The sequence below is a fragment of the Ambystoma mexicanum genome, chromosome 2p (assembly GCF_040938575.1).
Source record: "Ambystoma mexicanum isolate Mex_15411 chromosome 2p, UKY_AmexF1_1, whole genome shotgun sequence".
NCBI lineage: Eukaryota > Metazoa > Chordata > Amphibia > Caudata > Ambystomatidae > Ambystoma > Ambystoma mexicanum.
The window spans coordinates 483,327,997-483,341,273 of record NC_090923.1 but is presented as its reverse complement, the minus strand read 5'-3'; the positions used below and the strand labels follow the sequence as shown (position 1 = coordinate 483,341,273).

General features: G+C 45.6%; 1 protein-coding gene across 20 annotated transcripts in view; it reads right to left on the bottom strand.

The window, feature by feature from the left end:
* Nucleotides 1-13,277, bottom strand: part of NOL8 (nucleolar protein 8) — a 1,066,580-nt gene that overhangs the window by 1,031,686 nt on the left and 21,617 nt on the right. For 9 of the 20 annotated variants that reach the window (XM_069643873.1, XM_069643874.1, XM_069643889.1 and 6 more), the window contains exons 2-3: nucleotides 11,614-11,709; nucleotides 11,219-11,310 (exon numbers count right to left, since the gene is read on the bottom strand). The gene's annotated coding sequence lies outside the window, so the exon portion shown is untranslated. The remainder of the gene's footprint in view (nucleotides 1-11,218; nucleotides 11,311-11,613; nucleotides 11,710-13,277) is intronic. The other 11 variants (XM_069643881.1, XM_069643883.1, XM_069643887.1 and 8 more) reach the window with 3 other exon arrangements.

Genomic DNA, 13,277 nt, shown 5'->3' with positions numbered 1-13,277 from the left:
GTAAATATTACACCTTAGCAGGAAGGCCTTTGCTGATATGAGCCAGGCACTATCCTCCAGAAGGGTCTCAACCCCCCCCCCCATTAAGCATCGCTAATCGCTAATGTGCAATAAATTATACACTACAGCTGAACTAGTGCAGCGCTCATAGCAGTTGAAAAATCCTGCAAAAAAGTAAACCAAGCCATGGTTTCTCACACATGCACCATGGCTGGATACATGTAAATAACCTATTACGTAGAGGGTCGGGTGCACCTATCTGAGGAAGGCATGGACTATGTGTGTGGAACATTGTGGGGGCATTGGAGCAGCAACAGCATTAAAGCCAGAGAGGGGCAGCCAGTAGGAGCATTTATCCCCTACTTGGCAACGGTTTGAAAGCAATCAGCCTGAACCGTATAACAGTAATTGTGTGGAACTGGGAAAGAGTCGCCCCACCCATGAAAAGGGGGCGTCTGTATGCTGAACAGCTAGGGCGTCTTATGGCAGAGGCATTCAAACTGGGGGGCCCAAAGGATGCCAGTTGGTGGGGGGGCTTGAAGGATTATGGTGACTTTTTAATAGAAAATATAAGAATTTGTGGCGGAGGTCAGAAATTATTTTACTCAAGGGGAGCTCCGCATAAAAAGGCTTGAAGACCACTGTCGTAACCTTTTAACTGCCATGGGTCCCCCGCCCCCAGTGCCAAGGCCTTTTTTGGCGATTTTGGTATTTCACCATTCAATGCCTTCTAACGTTTTCTGTTTCATTAACCCCTTGGTGCCATGGATGAGGTATCTCGCCCTTGGCAACAGGTAGGTAATCCCAAAGACAAGATACCTCACCCTTGGCACTTAAGGCGTTAAAGGAATAAAGTGACCTCCCACTTTCAAATAGCAAAGCAATTCACAGCACTCCTTTCACGGCCAGGTCAGAAAATTCCCGCTACCACACCAGTCCTGATACACAAGGCTGCTGAAAAATCCAGACAAGCAAGAAAATAGCTCATCATCCAAAGAGAATTAACTGGTCCCATCATTAGATTAAAAAAAACCATAAGAAGCATTCACCCCAGATCATCATAAACAATGATCAAAAAAGATATTTTCAAAATTAATGACAGGGATCACTATCCCTAGCAAGCATTCAATAAAGTTTACAGGCAAACTATCTTCAATTAACTGCTGAGGTCAAGTGGTTGGAGAAAAAAAAAACGCATTGAAGGGGCAATAAAATCCCTCCGGGAAACTCATCAACCTATATAGAGAATATGACATAAGTATAACTAGAAAATGCAGTAATCAGAGTGTCTGAAACTTACATTTATATATATGAAATCATGTAGCGATTTCCCCAAAGTGTTGAACAAACTAAACGTAGATGAGTAGAGCATGAGTCAAGAGGGGAATTACGGTCCCCTGCGCATAAAGGCTGGCACAACTAGCCCTACTGTGAACCGAAAAGGCAATGGAAAACGGGGGTGACCAAGCCATCTATGTGCCCTTTAAAATAAATGGCGCAAAAAAGCTCTGCCTTGCGGGTATAGCATCCGTAACTTCCAGCAGTGAAAAAATAATATTCAAAAGCATTACAATATAAAATGAGTCTTTGAATGCCAGACAGTTCGCTTTTTAGGGGGGGCAGCTTTACAGAACCTCTTTAGGGGTGCTTTGACCTTTCACAGAGTACCTGCCCTGTACACTTTTCACATTACACAAATCTCAACAATGTTCCCCAGCTTGAAACACAGTGGTGCGCGGGGGAGGGGAGGGGGGGGCCGCGTTGAAACTCTCCTTTAATCAAACCTTTCAGGATTTTGCGGCATGAAATGGCAAATTTTGCAGCACAAACCTTTATTTATTGCAGCATTTTTGCAGGACATTTTTTATTAACTGGAGGGTGTAAGATTGCCACATTGCAGGAAAGAGGCAGAGTGCAAGGCTACAAGAGAGCCAGGGTATCATTATTATGTATCTTTTGTATTAATTTAATAGGAAGAGTCCCAGATGTCTGTGGCTTGGCAGAACAGTGTTTGATTTGGCTACATGTTTGGTTTAATGTGCATGCCTATTTAATAGTATTAACTAAATTGATCATCAGTTGTAATGCTGGAAATATTCCAATTCTATGTTCTCCAAACCCCCAAACACCTCTCTCACCAACTGGCCGTCACAACTTGCATTCCTGAACCTCTGTCATAAATACTCACGTGTGATGTCACACTGTCAAGTCACAATTTGCACTCCCCAGCCCCTGCCACACTCCAATTCATACTCCCAACTCACACCTTACACTCTACAATTCCTCCCGCAATATGCATTGTTTCTCCCATTCTATATCCCGCACCCTTTTTCCCAATCTGCAGTTAACTGCCTCTTTCCGGCCAACCGCTTCCTCTCTGCTTTCTGGCTCACTGACCACACGCTCCCTCTACTTTCTGTACCTCCGCTCGCTCTCAGAATTCTGGCCCACCGCATCACTGCTTCCTCTGCTCTCTTGTGCACCGCTTCCTCCTCTGACCCACTGCTCTCCCTCTGCTTTCTTGCCTATCACTTCACATCTCACCCATCACTCTCCCTGTCTCTCCTTTCCCACTCATAGTGTGACCATTCTTTTCTTTTTTTTTTTAAAGTAGATTTTGACCCAGATCCTCAAAAAATGGGGCATTTAAAAATAGAGACGAAGGATATGTCATTTTTATGCAACCCATTTTTGGAAATGAGCAGGTCACCTTATTCTCATAGTTGACCAGCGCACTTCCACGAGCTTGAGCTGTAGGGTAAATTGTGTGCTGGCCAGCTGCCTTGAATGGGGTTCGGGGTTGTTTGACCCAAGTGTCATTATTTGCAGCGGAATTGACCGTAGTCCATTTCGCCGCAAATTGATTTGCACTTCAGTCAAACAACCCAAAATGTACCTTTCACCACCACCCCATTCCCTCCCCTACTTAACTCCTTGGTCGTTGCCGCTTCCCCTGCAACCCTGCGGTGTCAGATCCGTCCTTCTAACGCAGGTCGGATCCGAAACCGCAGGGTCCCTTTTAGTTATTTTCTTTATTTTTTTTGCAGTTCCCCGTCTCCAATTTTGAAGTGGGGGGACACCCCTGCAGCCCCCAAGCCCAAAAATAATGAACATGGGGAGCGGGCGACACCCCCGCAACACATGTTCGGTATTTATAAAAATTGATCAAATGGTTCTGGCCGAAATAGGTCAAATTGTACCAGTCTATTTTTGTCGGTCAAAATGGGTAATACCTTCAATAGAAGCGCTCTTCCGACAGTGTTCTGCAAACTCCCAGCACCTTTCATAGGGACACGCCCTTCAGGGGCATGCCACTGTAAAATGCGACCCAAAAAACGCATTTTGCACCGAGTCCCCACCAGTCCCCGACATTAGCTTAGCCCCTGACCTTTTCTAGAACTAGCAACACCCCTGTAGGGTTTGGCTACAATTTCTGCACATTTAAAAGTGCATCTTGCTTGGAAATGTGGGATGCGCTTTTAAGTTGGCAGAAACGCCACCTAATTTGCTCAAGGAGGTGAAAAAGGACATCTGAATGGGCGCGCATATAAAATGTGCCCATTCAGGTGTCCATTGTGGATTGGGCTGTTTTTTTTTGGGCGTGACGAGATGTGTTAACACATTTCATTTCTTGCGTTAAAAAAAGTTGAGAACCTGGCACCCCGAATACTTTTTTTTTTTAAACAGTAGTTTTTGCAGATTAATTTTTTATTTAATAAAAACAAAATAAATGCTGTTTTTGCACAAAATGCCCGTTCGCAGCATTTTGCGCAAAACGCCCATTTTCACGGCATCGCAAAATCGCTATAGGCTGGAGGGTCTGTTCAATGCAAATTCAGTTGCTGGACAATTAATGGATGCCACTTTTTTTTTTAGTTGGCTGGTGTTCAATGGCTTAAGTGAAAGCAATGATCAGGTTGCAAGCATTGCTAAGAGAATTAAATAGATGGGGACATCTGTCCACTGTTGGTTAGAGGAATCTTTTTCTCTCCCTTCTTCATGAGAGCTTGGATGGCCAATATCTGCAACCATTCTCTGTGCGCCGAATCACAACAGCAAATCTAAGCCCAAAGCACCATGGGCCACCAGAAGGAGGAACGCTGGAATCAAAGAACTCATTCATCAGGGCATTTCAACCATCCCCAGCCTGAGACTACACCTGGCGGTGTGTGCAGCACACCCTGTACCAAACAGCGGCTCAAACAGTCTGCGACACACTTCAAAACTTAGCCAGCCTTCATGCTAGCCAAACAAAACGTTGCCACTCAGCACCCTGCTTCAGAATTAAGCAATATTAAAGATGCTGCGAAAATCACACACGCTTCGGACAAGCCACACATCAACAATCCCCACACAAGGGAAATCTATGCCAGTGGGTGCCTGTGCACTGGCATGCAGCTGTCTGGGCAACTTATTGAAAATTACAAGCATTGTGCCCTCTATATACAAGAGACACATTCTCACAGGGGCTATGCGACACTGCAATGTTCTTAAGCAGACGACAATCTTGAGTATCGCTGGGTCCGTGCAACTCTTTCCTTCCCAGTAAAGCACCAGAATGATTTCGCTCCTACCCACTGAAGGTGCAGTCATGTGTACGAGTTGTATTTGCACCGTACCGGAAACATAGCAACGTCGCACACAAGGGCACAGCAAACACGTGGATAATGGACCACTTAGCAACCAGAGATTTTGCAAAGGTTTGTAGTACATTAAGCTTCTGCCGTTTAAGGCCACACGTGCACTGTCCTCTAGGGACCAGGGAGGATAAGTGCTCATCCAAACTAGCAATCAAAACATATGTTAACATAGCGGTGCCAGCAAGATAGCAATTAGGTTGTTTTCCCTTTTTTAAAAAAAAATGTTTTTCTTGATAACAAGATAGTCACTCTACGGGCAGTGGTCTTGTGGTCTTCAAACTTGTTTGACCACAAAGCCCTCACTAAGGAAAAGGTACCTGGCTTGGGCCCCTTTATCCACATGGACTCAATGTTTATCTGGTGTAGTATGGTGCCAAATGGAGATGTGGGTGCCAAACAACATTCTTTCAAAATCATTGCTTGCAATAACTCAAATTTATTATAGGGCAAATATTTGTAAATGCAGCATTCAGAATTTTTTGCTACAGGGGACGTGACTAAAAGTAGCGTTGGATATTTCAAAGAGTAACGTAGGACATACTTAAGTACAAAAACTTGATTACTATCAATGCAGTCACTTGCAAGTTGGACAGTGGCATACGAGAGATAGTGTGAAGGGTGGGCCTGCCTTTCAGCAGCCAGCCATCACCTGTGGTTGGCTTTCTTCCAGCTTTGACCGATATTTAGTCTTTAGGGCTGCAAAAGTTGAAAATGTAATCTTGCAGAGGTACGAGGTGCTGAAAGGTAACAGTACATGGACTGCATTTGGTTAAAAGGAGGAAACTGCATTGTGCCAACCCTCCCCCCAGCCCCCCAGGACAATTTTTTGAATTAACTCCAGTAGGTGGTCACTTTGAAGTTCCATTAGTTCCTCCTGCAGGTGTATTGGGAGGTGGGCGGGCCCCTACGTCCGATAGGAAAGGCTGAACCACTCAGTCATTGATGCTACAATTGTCCTCTGGAAAGTACTTGAGAGTGGTTCTGAGATGGTTTCCCATTAGTTCAGCAACACATGAAAAGATCATACTCCACCTCCTCAAGAGCATCTGCTAATAATGAAATGCGTCGGAATGCAGACATTAACCCTCCTCCTCCAAAGCTCCAACTTTTAAATGCTGACATTTTTGCGTTCATAGCCAATATTTGGTTTCTTTTCTGTGCCTTGCAGGGAGAGGTTTAGAAAATGTAGCTTTCCAAAGAGGTCACCATAGTAAGCTAACAGTACAAGCCAGTGTTAATCACACAGAGGCTCTTCTTTCGTCTGGTCTAAACCCAGGAGAAAGCGTCCCACTTTGTTCCAGAGAGAAACAAAGCATGTTCAGCTCCCATTTCTGCACATAATGTGGCAAAAAGATGGGCTCTTGTGCGGTGCAACTTAATAAAATGCACAATCTTAACAAAAAAAGTCAGCACCTCAGAGAGTCCAAGAGTCCATTCCCCATATTGCGCACAGGCAAAGCTTCCAGGGGATCACGCAGTGTGTGTGTATCCACAATATATGTGGAGCTACTATCAACACTTTTGCTTTTAACCCAGTTCTAGCACCAGACATTGAAGGAGCTCCATCCAAGCAAATACCAACACACGCCTCCCACTTTAGGCAGTGGGAACTTAGGAAGTAGTTATGTTATGATATATGATATGATAGTTTATTTATATAGCGCCTATACACAATGTGTTTCAAAGCGCTTCAAGGCAAGGAAGGGAACAAGGGAAATACAACAACATTCTTACAGGCCATGAACAGTAAGGATGTGAAATTAACTATCGTACTCGGCCTGACGACATTTCAGATAGTGCAAGTGCTAAGGAAGGGAGAGGGAGAGTGGGAAGGAAATGGAAACAGACAGGCGACTACCGTACTACGCCTGACAACATTTCTAGTAGAGCTGGAGGAAAACAAAAGGTGAGGGAGAGGGGTGAAGAAAGGGAGGGGAGGAACAAAACAAGCGACTATCGTACTAGGCCTGACAACGTTTCAGATAGTGCTGGAGGGAGGGGGGCCACAGTAAGGGGAAAGGGGAGCGACAGAAGAAGTTGCTATCATAGTAGGTCCAGGGACAATTCTGATAGAGTAAGTGCATAGAAGAAAGTAAGGGGAGGAGACAGGAAAAGGGAGGGGAGGAGAGAACAGAGATTAAGCAGTCAAAAGAGTGGAGAAGCAAGAGAGGAGAGCTAATACAATTGCAGAAGTCAGTAGTAACACATAATGTTGCAAGCCAGGATACAAGATGAAGATGGAACAGCATGATTCAGGGCCACCACGAGTACAAGATGCAAAGGAAGTCCAGCATGAGAGTTGAGAAAGGCTGATGCACCGTGAATCAATGAAGTCCATAAAAGTAAAATGCAGCATTATCCACAAAATGGTGATGGTGAAACCAGAATGCATCAAGACAGACTCCTGTGTGCAGGAAGGGGGGGGTGCACGAGGGAACAACACGGGGGCACCAGAGACGGTGGGGATGGCCTGTTGGGACAGAGGGTGTAAACACATTTTGGTGCATGCTTACCTGCTGTCTTAGCAGGGGGTCGGACCCTGGATCCTCCTGGTCTGAACAGGTCCAAACAGCAATAGCCCTTTTCTTTGACTGCCCTTCACTTTGGACTCTCGGGCGAGAAACGCCCTTCATCTAAGAGTTAAGAGCAGGAAGCAAGAGGCAGGGCTAAGAAGGTGGGCGGGGCTTAGGCCAGGTGACCTAGATCCACTTACACCTGCTCCCCAGCTGCAAAGGAAAAGAGGCTGGAGGGCTCCTAAAGTAGAGAAAAGAGCGGCAAGCAGGAAGGCACCAGGTGGGCGGGGCTTGCTAAGTGGTGAAAAGGAGCAGCAACCAGGAAGGCACCAGGTGGGTGGGGCTTAGGCCAGGTGACCTAGATCCACTTACAGCTGCTCCCCAGCTGCAAAGGAAAAGAGGCTGGAGGGCTCCTTAAGTAGGGAAAAGAGCGGCAAGCAGGAAGGCACCAGGTGGGCGGGGCTTGCTAAGTGGTGAGTTAACAATGTCATTGCTGTTGCTCTGCCCTGAATTGGTTTACAAAATATTTCAAGCACGATATCAATTCTGTACTGATAGAAGAGGACAGGTCAGTGATGTGGCGGAAAATTGTGGTGTCAGACAAAGATATTTTGGCATTTCTCTGCTGCACGGTCACTAAGCATTACCCGGTTGACAGTGAGAATTGTTGGCAGAATTATTCTCAGCATCTGTAAAGGGCCCCCTTCTTCCCCCAGATAATGTGGTAAGAAGCTTCCAAAGCATTTGCAGGCACTGAGGCCACGTTTTAACAGTGTCTTTTGCTCGTGTATGCCTTGTAGCTGCCGTACAAACAAATCCATGGTCTTTTTTGCTAAGGTTTTGTTTCCAAATGCACCTGAAGTGTTGGCTTCAGGCTTGCTAACGTAGCGCCACAAACCACACACTGCAGCTTAACATGTCAGCAACTGTGATCCATGTGAACCCAAAAAAAGACATATTTCCGTGTTTTTGCATTTCTCGTGTCCTTTTCCACCTCTCCTTCCGCTTTTCGTTTGAGATTCCTACCGTCTTTGGGCACTAGGAAACTATCCAGTTCTACCATTTATCTATTTGAATTTGTTTAAAGCGCACGTCAGCCCGGGGGCATCGTGGCGCTGTTACATGAAGACATAATCTGGTTACAATGGAAGGAAGATGTTACAAAGCAAATTTCATTACAGGACACATTTTGTAGCAGACGTAAGAGAGCAAGTGTAGGTGAGGAGGGAGGATGTTAGTTGAATAGTGTAGTTTTGAGGTATTTGCGAAAGGAGTACAGCGATGGTTCTGCTCTGAGTGCGTTGGGGAGGGGATTCCAGAGCTTGGGTGCTATGTGTGGGAAGCCAATGCCGCCGGCTTTGGTTCTTCTAACAGTAGGTATTCGGAGTTGGTTGGCGTGATGGCTTCTTCTAGGACGGGTGGAGGAGTTCTTTGTTATCGTTTCAGATAAGTATGGCGGTGCTGTGTGATTGATGCACTTGTGTGTGAGAGTGAGAATTTTAAAGTCGATTCTTTCCTTGACTGGGAGCCAATGGGCGCGTCTTCTGGCCTGTGAAATATGGTCAGTTTTGGGGATGTGTAGTGCAGCTCGGAGGGCATTATTTGCCACTATTTGAAGCCTGCTTAGGTTTTTAGTTGATGTGCCTGCCAGGAGGGCGTTGCAGTAGTCTAGTCTAGTCTGGATCCTATAGTGGCTCTGGCTATGGAGAAGCAGTTGGGCATTGTAAAATAGGGTTTTATGGCATAGATGAATTTAGTGGACAGAGCAGATGCTGAGGCGATGGTTTGTTTGGTCAGGGAGAGTGGCGTCTAGGTAGAGTCCCAAGGTCTTGACGGCAGAGGAGACAGGTATGCGAATACTGTCAATGATCATGTGAGAGTAATCGGGGCTGAGTTTAGTTAGTGTTTCGCTGGGGGCTAGGATGATGATTTCGGTTTTGTCTCCGTTTAATCAGAGATCATTGATAGCCATCCAGGTTTGGATGGTGGAGTAGATTTTGAGGAGGGCTTCTGAGTCTTGGTTGTAATCTCCGGAAAGGGGGAGGAGAACTTGCTTGTCATCGGCGTAGTTTGTGTAGGCTATGTTGAGGGAGTCCAGTAAGTCAAAGAGGGGTTTGGTGAATAGGTTGTAGAGGGTCAAGGAAGGAAGTGATCCAAGTGGTTGCCTTGTGAGAGAAGTGTGCAGCATTGAATAGGTGAGATTTGAGAATGCTGTGGTCGACCAGGTGGAATGCTGCAGAGAGGTCGAGCAGTAGGAGGAGAGCAGGTTTGCCTGTGTCCATTATCTTGGTAATTTGATTCTTTAGATCTAGAAGGGCAGTTCAGTCCCGTGGCCTTTGCGGAAACCGGATTGTCTTTTGCCTAGGATGGTGTTGGTTTCCAGGTAGTGTTGGATTTGGTTGTGTCCAGCTTTGTCTAGAATTTTGAGGATGAAGGGGACGGTGGTACAATGGGCGATAATTTTTAGGGGAGGAAGGATCGAGAGAGGGTTTTTTCAGGAGCGGGCGAACCCAAGCTTCTTTTAGACATTGCGGTACGGTTCCATATGCGAATGAGGCATTGATGAAAGCCGTGATGATGGGGGTGAGGGGTTCTGAGCATTCTTTCATTAAGGTGGGTGGGCAGATATCCCCTTTACAGGTGGAAGGTTGGATTTTTTTTTTTAGGAGGTCCTTGACTTCCGTCTCTGAGACTTCTCTGAAAGTGAAAAGGGATGTTTGTGAGAGAGAGTTGTACAAAACCTACAAAACCATTATATTAAAAAAAGTGGGAGGAGTGGGCGAGCAGGTGGGGGTGCTGAGAGCTTTGCGTTGGGAGGCTATTTTGTTTTGGAGTGTGGCGACTTTATTCAGGAGGGCAGACAATGCCTATGCACCATGCTTCATCCTTGATGATTTCGTCTGGGCTGGAGGCAGGTGTGGCGAGTTCTTTGAATATAGAGAATATTTCTCTTGATTTGGAGCTGGCATTAGTAATTCTCTTGTTATAGGATTCGGATTTAGCGTTGAATGTAGCTTTTTTGTAGGTCGACAAGATCAGTTTGAAATAGTTAAGATTGGTTAGGCGCTGATTGCCATCTTGATAGAGCTTTGCGCTTCTTGGTACGAAGGTCAGATAGTTCTTCAGTGAACCAAGAGTTGCAGTGCATTGATTTTTTTCATCTTTGGGCACTAGGAAACTATCTAGTTCTATGTGTTATTTCTGCCTTTTAAAGCCCGAACACAAACAAAAAAGACTGATTTTTTCCCGGCCGTTTTTGTATTGACTTTAAAGTGCAGAATTCACATACTGCCCCCCTTCCTTCCCCACCTGCTCATTAACTCGTCAATCGGGGGGGACCCCCGAACCCCCAATTTCCCTCCCTCAACACACGCATCTTACCCACATGCGTGCACAGTCCAAAACAGACCTCTGCCTCCTGTGATGACTCTGCTGGGTCTCACAGCGCCTGTCAGCCCCTGCACGCACTCATGTGTGACAGGGGCTTGACAAGTACGATTGTTCGATTTAGAAAGACCGCTCTGAGCGGTCACAGAGGGTCTTTCTAAAGCGACAGCCCCCCCCCAATCGGTATTGTGAAAAAGATATTTTCACTTAGTACCAATGATCCATCTAAAAAAGGAGTCTGACTCTGAAAACATTGCAAACCCCCCCACGTTAATTTATGACACGTTATTTTTTAAAAACCATTTAAAGTTTTCAAAAATTAAAAATGCTTTAAAAGACTTAAATTGACAAAACACCACATAAGATTTAAAATTAACCATGTGAAAAGGCGTGGGGGGCGAAAAACAAAACCATGTGAACAGCTTGGGGGAAAAACAAACTCAGCAGTAATGGGTCAGAAATGCTGCTTGGATTTTAAAAAAACACCACATTGATACAAGAGTCAGAAGACTCCCTGTTCAGATCGTGAAGTTCTAGCTCAAATTTTTTGTTGAAGTGTGGTCCTGGACTAGGCCACAGGGCGGCGAAAACCACACCTGGATGCACATTGCACAGGGCCGATATAAACCTTCAGCACTTCTACTCAACCAATATTACATAGGGAGAAGAAATCCTTACTTGCCTGCGTGACTGGGTCAAGTGCTTCACTGGATTTTTCTTGCTGGGACACAGGTGGTTAGGTTGACACACCGACGCTTGGAGCGATGCTGCTGCAATGAAAACAGTTAGTCAAGGATACATGGGTCTACCTGAGACTTCAAAAATGAGCAGGGGTTAAAACCAGCTCTTGGGTGTTAGGCATCAGCTAGTAAGCAGGAGGTAACCCTGGGAAACCAGGAGAGGGTACACAGTAAATGCAACTCCCACATGAGGCGTGAACTTTCAGTACCGCCCCAAACTGGACATGAGAAAGGAACAGCCTCAAAAATAGGTTTGAAATCCCAGATTGTGACTCCTACTATACCTTTAAAATTACCCCACCATCACCCACAGCAAAATACAGACATTCTTACCGTCGGAAAGTCCTAATACAGATGTCAGGATTTTTTATGGTGCCATTGCCGCTGGGGACTTTGCTGTCCAAGATGGGATGATTAAGCCAAATGTTCCTGCATTTGAAAAAGTACAATTAAAAAAAATATTATAAACGTACCAGATTGACCGTACCAATATGTGCGCACTACACTCTGCCAGTCGGCACACATCCTCCCCTGCACACAAAAGGGATCTAGGGTGCAGGGTCCAACCGGGAAATCTCAAAGTTCCCTATAGGCCAGTCCACCCCATCTGGTAGAGAGAGCAGTCAAGAGCACATACCTGAAAACATGACTTGTACTCAGTCACAGAGACAAAACAAAATAATAGAGCGAGTGAGAGAAAGAGCATCAGCTTGTTATAGGTTACCCTTAACAGTTGTAAAGTCCAGCCAGCTGGCATTAAAATCATTCATCTACATATCTTACATAGAAACTCACTGAGCCAACTTTGGGAAACATCGAGCAATAGCCATCCATGTAGCTTATACTGCAGTTAGGTGACAGCGCCGACGTAGCAGCAGACTGCTCTGGCTGCCAAGCCAGACACGAGGGCCCCTGGCTTCTCTGTAACATATGGTACCACATGAAGGCCTGGCACCCACACTAGGATGATATACACAAATTCCACTTTAAATCACTTCTATGGCAGCGATGCAACCAATGAACTGTTAGTAATGCAGTGATTTTACTATATCATGGGATGCATAGACTTGTTCTATAATAGATGGCTCCCAGGGTAGCTCAGCAGGTTGATACACCATTAAGGTTGAATTTAACCAAAACTAAAGAAAATATGCAAAACTTGTTAAAATCGATAGGGCTTTTTGCAATTACTTATAAAAAAAAGGAAGTGCTATAAAATGTGATTGGCCAAGGTATGGGTTGGTGTATTTCTGCCTCCGTTTGGCACCCATGAACCCAGTTTAATTTCCTAATAACTGCTGTCAGCACAATGGAAGCATTTATTTGTAAACATAACATCTTTATGAATGTATAACCTGTGATAAAACACAAAGCAAGGGGTACACAAATTGTATTGGTGTTGTGCTTAGAGAGAATTTTTTTTTTTCAAAAACACATCTCAAAGAAAACTAGTGAATGCAAGTTTCAGCGGTGTTTTTGTGCGTTGGAAGTTACTTTTTTCCTTTTAATGTGTAAAACACACATTTGAACAATAATGTGTCCGGCATGTAGAATGCCCGCTTTCAACAGTGACGACACCCCTCCCCGCCATGGTGTCCCTTTCAGGACAGAAAAAACAAACGGGATGTGCAAACATAGCCAGGAAACGCACGAGTGACAGCTGGGGAAAGGAGTCCTGCTTAGATTAGGTCACCGAACCCCCAGCTTCCCTCTGCAAAGCTGGGGGCTTGATAAAGCCTGGTCATGGCTGAAGCAAGCCAGGTCCCGAGATCCGGACAGACATCGGATGCCGGATCTTGGACCCGGCCAGCACTGTCCCATGGACCAGAGGGGTGACGAGGCAGAGGGACAGCCAAAGCAGGGGGGACCAGTGTTCTACGATATCCGGCTACCCCATGGCAGATTGCTGGAGAGCCCAGCAATCTTCTGTGGGAGAGCTGGATATCATACAACACTGGCGAAGCGTGCTTCCGTCGCCGCTCGCCTCTTCTTCCCCC